Here is a 6,000-nt window from a genome sequence, read left to right as displayed (position 1 = left end):
ATATTTCACAGTGAGGATGATTCACCATTGGAACAAACTACCACAGCAAGTGACAGACTCCACATTTTTTGATGTCTTCTAATGAAGACTAGATGACTTTCTGGTGTGTGCTTGAATCAAAACTTAGCTATGATAATATACAGGAGGGCTGGGATATGCAGGGGTCAGATTCAATGCTCTAATGGTCCTTTCTGACCTTAAAGTCTACTAATTAATGTAAAAACTGAGTGCAGCATAGAAAGGGATCTCCAGACTCAGTTGTCATTAAGTGGATGACCCAGAGGAAGTCACTCAAGCATTCAAAGAGGCGAACTAGGGTCAGGACACTAGCCTCGTAAGGGAGGGGAGAATGTAGCAGTGACATCACAAAGGCCTGTTGCAGGACCTCAGACTATTGGGGGATGGTGGTGGGAAGATGGTGACCTCATAAAGAGACTCTGATATCAGCCAGTCAGGATTGAAGTACAAGGCAGAGGCAGCCTCAGAGATTCTCATGGCTTGGCAGCAGCAAGGCTCCCTAGCAAGGTCTCTCCTTGGGGACTAAGAGAGAATTAGGATTAATGTACATGAGCATGAGGACCAACCTGATTGGAATTTTCTCCTTCCCGACTACTGATTTTGTAGTCCCTGTTTAGGAGGTAAGAACCTCAGGCCTGGTTTCCACTGGGGAGTTATTTTGAAATAACAAGTGGAGTGTCCACAATACCAACCCCATTATTTCAAAATAAGGGGCTGGTTATTTTGAAATAATAACTCCTACTTGTCATGAGGAATGATGCTTATTTTGAAATTGTTATTTCAAAATAGTGTTAGTGTGGACATTCAATGTGGATACACTATTTTGAAATAATTCTGTACTATTTCGATGGTGCCTTATAGTGTGGATGAGTTATTTTGGGAGTTACTATTTTGAACTAACTTGTTTCAAAATAGTTTCCTAGTACAGACATGCCCTCAGAGAGATTTGGAATCTGTTTAGTCTGATCCACCAAATACTAGCTGAATTTTAGGTATAGAAATTATTAGGGCAAGGTGATTTGATTTCCTATTAAGGAATGTGTTCCATAGAATCACTAGGGACACTGGGTGCTTGTCCTTTTCAGCTTCCCTTTCCTCCTTCCCTCCCTCTTTCTCTTCTTCTTTTGCTTCTTTTCTCCTTTTTCTATTCCTCCATGCCTTCACCCAGGAGTATTTGTGTGTGTACAAAAATCTGAAATTGTGAACTTGACCAATTTGGAAAATCTCTGGCTGTGAATTTGGCGAGAAGGCACTGTGAATTTGATATAGCCCTATCTATGGCCTATTCAGTGGCAATTGTGGGAAATAGTTTGCCACAAATTTGTGGCCATGTTGGACTTTGGCTGCACTTGGGGATTCCCCAATGACACTTTCTCAAACTAGGTCTCCCAACCCTAAAGGGCTGTCATGAATGGGAGCTTCAAAGGAGAGCCTAACTTATCTGGAGAGCGAGGAAAGGGTTAAGCTAACCTTAAGCTATTCTGCACCTGAGGGAGGGGGCTTTGGGCATTGAGTCAATGAAATGCAGCTAAAGAATTTCAAATTGGGAGAAGCAGTTTCCTTTGTTAGAGAGAGAGAGGGGAATCTTCTCCAGGCATGGAGGGAAGACATAAACTTCCCCAAAAACAGATCTGCTGGATTCATCAGAATGTGAGATTAGGAAAAAGTTTAGGTAGTCTGTCAGGTTTATTGTTTGGGGCTTGGAAATTATAGTAATTCCTCATTTAACATGTGCCCGCTTAACATGAGGGTACTATGCTCTTGCCCAGGGGGCTGCTGTGGAGCCTGCAGGGTTGGGGCGCAAAAAGTCTGGAAATAGCTTCCTACCCACCACTGCAGAGCTTAGTTGAGGGGCAGAGAAACTTCCCCATCCCAGATTTGTGTGGGGCTTTGGCACATGCAGGGTTGGCTTCTCCTGGATCTGATTCTCCACACAGTGCCAGAAGCTGGGGGGAATATGGAGGAGCAGCGGGGCTGGAGGATGAATGGCCACAGCAGGGAGAGGACAGTGACAGGGGAAGCATGTAAAGGGCAGTATGTGGTGTGCAGCAGAAATGACACATAACTGGCCATTGCCAGCTTACACTCACCAACCACTGCAGCAAGCAACCAGTGCTAGCTGGAAACAGGACTGGGGGTAAAGGAGGACTGCTGGTCAAGAGGAGACACCATAGCAGGGACTGCACTGATGGACCAGCAGAGGGACTGGCTGGTCCCACATGCTGCAGCTGTACCCAGCCTCCTGCCTTGCAATCCCAGCCCCATCAACAGCAACTGGATCCATCCCTCCATCCACTCACCACTGTGGATGGGCAGCTGATGAGCAATGATCTAGCCAGCATCAGAATGGACCCACCAGTACTGATGGTATGGAGAGACAGGAAAAACGAGACAACTGGCCCATTTTTTTTAAAGTCAGGACACCTGGAAGAAAACTGTCCCTTTAAAAATGGTCACCTTACATATTCTAGTATTATCCTGAGCCCCAGGTGAAAAAAGGGGGTTTCCATCCCATAGTGTATTTTTAACTAAAAGACATATATGCAGCAAGGAGGCTCATCCTTTTTACATTCTGTCCTGTTTGTTTGGATTCCAGCACTGTCTTGAATAGTATCATCTCTGAATGAATATTCATAACAGAATTTTTTTCTTTTGGCTTTGGATAAGGAAAATGCCATTCTACTGAAGGGATTAAATCAGTCTGCGATATGACTGGCTGAAATCAATTTCATTGGGTGTAATATTTTATTACAGAAATGCCACAAAATCTGTCCCAAGCAAGACTCTTCAACAGTGTCTGTATACCTATATGTGTGACCCAGGAAGAAAATAAAATACAGATTTGAAGTGCTCTGTGAAGACCTCCTACAGCAACATGGTTAAGAAGATGCAGACAGTGATTTATCTGTGAAATTCCTGGAGTGAAGGAGAAGTCTTGAAGCTGTAGCCTGAGGTAAATCTGTCATAATATGATCCAAATGGTAATGCAGACCACAAAAATATTATAGTGAGCAAATGGGAAAAGTAGAAAGGAAAAAGTACATTCCCCAACATGGAAAGTGAATGATTAGAGCTAGGAAACAAATTATTTTTAAGTGATATTTTCCTGATTCAACACTCTACTAAATAAATTACTAAATAAAATAAGAAAAACTTAAAAAAGATAAGAAATGGGTTTTGCCCATGAAAGCTCATGATACCATTTACATGTTTTGTTAGTCTTTAAAGTGCTACCAGACTATTTGTTTTTTAAGTTTTTCCTGTTACAGACTAACTCGGCTTAAGCTTTTAAATAAAATAGGTAATTTCTTAATGCACTTTGCAACATAATACATTTTTTGTGAAATAAATTGGATTCTATATACTTGATCTTTTAATTTGGGAGTTACAATAACTAATTTCCTATTCTCCCCTCCTTCCAGTGTTAATTATTTTTCCCATAAAAACTAATTTGGATGTCTCAAATTCATTTTTACTTTAGGCCAAAATATAGACAGAGACACATACACATGTGTATGTATTTTACTAATCAGATGCGGGTCCATTACTAATGCAGATATCTAATATAGCCTTGCTACATACTTTGAAAATGTTGGCCTTTAATGAGCAGAGGCAAGAGAACAGTTTAATCACAACCGGTTCTGCATGCAAACTATTTAATTTTGGGCTGTCCCATCAGTTCTGCTTCCTTTCCTACTCACACATATTAAATAGGGAAAGTGAAAGCACTGGGTCTGCAAATAAGTGGACAGAGAGAAATACTTGGGTTGAAATCCATGGGTTTGCAGTGCCTGTAGTTCTGCTGCCAGAGCTTCCTGCTCTGTTAATGGGGAGTTTACTGCTGCCCCTTGTGGCAGGTTGCTCAGCTCTACTGAAAACCAAGCTCCTCGGGAATGCTGGGAATGTTGAGTCAGGGACTGGCAAACCAGAGAGCCAGGCTCGCAGCTTACTGAGGGAGACTCGCTGAGGGACAGAAAGACGAGGGATGGAAATACACAAACCTCTTCTGACTGCAGCAGACTCCCTCTCTCCTTCGCCTCTTAAATGTTCGCCTGCTTCAGCTCTTCACGCTGCCTCTTTCCTCTGTGTAATCAGCTATCAGCTAGACTTGATGTTGTAAAATCCATGTGAGGAGGAAAGACAGATGCAATGATTTGAAAGGTGAGAAGCTTAAGCAAGAATATGGCTATAATAGATTTTTGTGTATTAATTTAAATTAACAAAATTGTTATATATTGTTGTCTAAAATTATGTAGTGGTTGAAAATTAAGAAAGAAATGGCAAAAAAGGCTTTTTTTACCCCTTTAATACATTGCCATAAATGTGACCAAGTGCAATCTTATTCTAGTAGCAATATGTGCCTCTCCCTACAGAACCATCATCTACATACCTTCCTTGCAATTTCACCTAAAATCAGCCATATAATTGTCATTTTTGTAAACAGTTTACAAATATTATTATTTTATTAAAGCCTAGCATGGAATTGACGTGAATTGAAATTTCTTCGCTTTGTAGCCCATATAATTTGTAAAGCTTGATGGGTTTTTTAAAAAAAAGACAAACTGTCAGGAAAAAAACGGATTTATTTTTTTCTTTTTGTGACTGGGAAAAGGAAATCAGTCAGACTAACAGGGTATTATTTTGGAGTTATATAATGAATGAATGAATACTTAGTGGGTTGCACGTTTACAATGCTGTGTGGGTTTTAAGGATCATTTTAGTGGCACAAGATTATGATGCAGATGAGAAAACCCAGGAACCTATGTATCATACATACATTTTTTCTTAAAAAGCTAGAGTAATAATGTAATGGGGGAGAAGGGTGGTGTCTGTTTTATTAGAGTGTGATTGATTTCTAGGCGGCTACCTGCTAAGCGTTGTGATGGATGGAAGGGAATCTACTCCCTTAGCGGCGAATTGATATTTCCCTTTTGATGGACAATCCAGCCGGCCACTTGCATTGGCAGAAACTAGCTCGTTGCACTGAGCACGGCCAATAAATGTAGCCAAGAGGAGGGCAAAACCCACTTGCCAGGGATAGTTTCCTGCTCTGGATTTTTAAATCAAGGGTTTCACTTTTAACCATTTGTTATTTTGCTAGTCAGATTCTGGTCCTCTCTCAGCGCTTTCAGGGCCCCCTTTTGCACAGCTCCACCGAAGGGAGGAGGAGCCTTTCTCTAGCCCCTCTCCCTGGCCCCCTACAGGCGGGCAGCATTCTCCCCCTAAGTGGTTGCTGCGCTGCTCCTTCGCTTTCCTTAGGGCTCACGGGGCGGGGGTTAGAGAGCCGCGGCCCCCTTTACGTGCCGCCCCGCGGGAGGACAGGACGTGCTAGGCCAACTCCCCCGCTATGCTATCAGGCAACTCCTCGAGGGCCTTCCCCAGCCGCTCCGGCGCTTCCCTCGCGCCGGCAGCCAACATCCCTAAGCTCCCTCCCAGCACTCAGTGCACTGAGAGGCTTCGCTGTGCGCCCCCAGGGCTATCCTCGCATGCTGGGTGTGATGAGCACCACCAGTCCCCAGGACTCTTGAGGCTTCCAGCCTCTCTCTTGGCGTGGCACGTGTGTGAACTGACCTTCCCCCTGCCCCCGAAGACGAGGAGGTGCTTTCTCCTCTGAGCCCGTTCCAGGGGCGCTGCAGCTTCTGGCGCTGGGCTGGTGGAGCGGGAAAATTCCTCCTGTTTCTGTGGCGGCAAGATGCGCCCCCCCCTCCCCCCGCCGCTCCAAGGGCGAGGGGAGGGTGCCCCTCACAGCGCCGCTCGCGGTTTGAGAGTCGCGCCCAGGCTCCTGGCTAGCTAGGGAGGAAATGGGCTCAGTTCGGCTCCTTTCTTTGCCCACTGGGGGAAGGAGGAGAGACAACCGCCCCACGAGCAGAAGCGGCTTCCCATCTCCTTTAGATGCCCCCAGAGAAGGAGAGGGAAGAGGCCACCCCCTCTCTTCATCTGCTAATGAGGTGGATGAAAGGCTCCCCACAGCTCTCCTTCCTC

The 6,000-nt window shown here is 44.5% G+C and overlaps 1 protein-coding gene across 8 annotated transcripts in view; it reads left to right on the top strand.

Moving 5' to 3' along the window:
- The first annotated feature begins 499 nt into the window (after positions 1 to 499).
- Positions 500 to 6,000, top strand: part of ERC2 (ELKS/RAB6-interacting/CAST family member 2) — a 1,139,467-nt gene continuing 1,133,966 nt past the window's right edge. For all 8 annotated transcript variants that reach the window (XR_016350432.1, XM_075938891.2, XM_075938890.2 and 5 more), the window contains exons 1-2: positions 500 to 638; positions 2,773 to 2,971. The gene's annotated coding sequence lies outside the window, so the exon portion shown is untranslated. The remainder of the gene's footprint in view (positions 639 to 2,772; positions 2,972 to 6,000) is intronic.

Source organism: Pelodiscus sinensis, chromosome 11 (genome assembly GCF_052426305.1).
Source record: "Pelodiscus sinensis isolate ZL-2025 chromosome 11, ASM5242630v1, whole genome shotgun sequence".
Lineage (NCBI taxonomy): Eukaryota > Metazoa > Chordata > Testudines > Trionychidae > Pelodiscus > Pelodiscus sinensis.
Note: the sequence above shows the minus strand (reverse complement) of the source record. Positions and strands in the feature narration are given on the sequence as shown.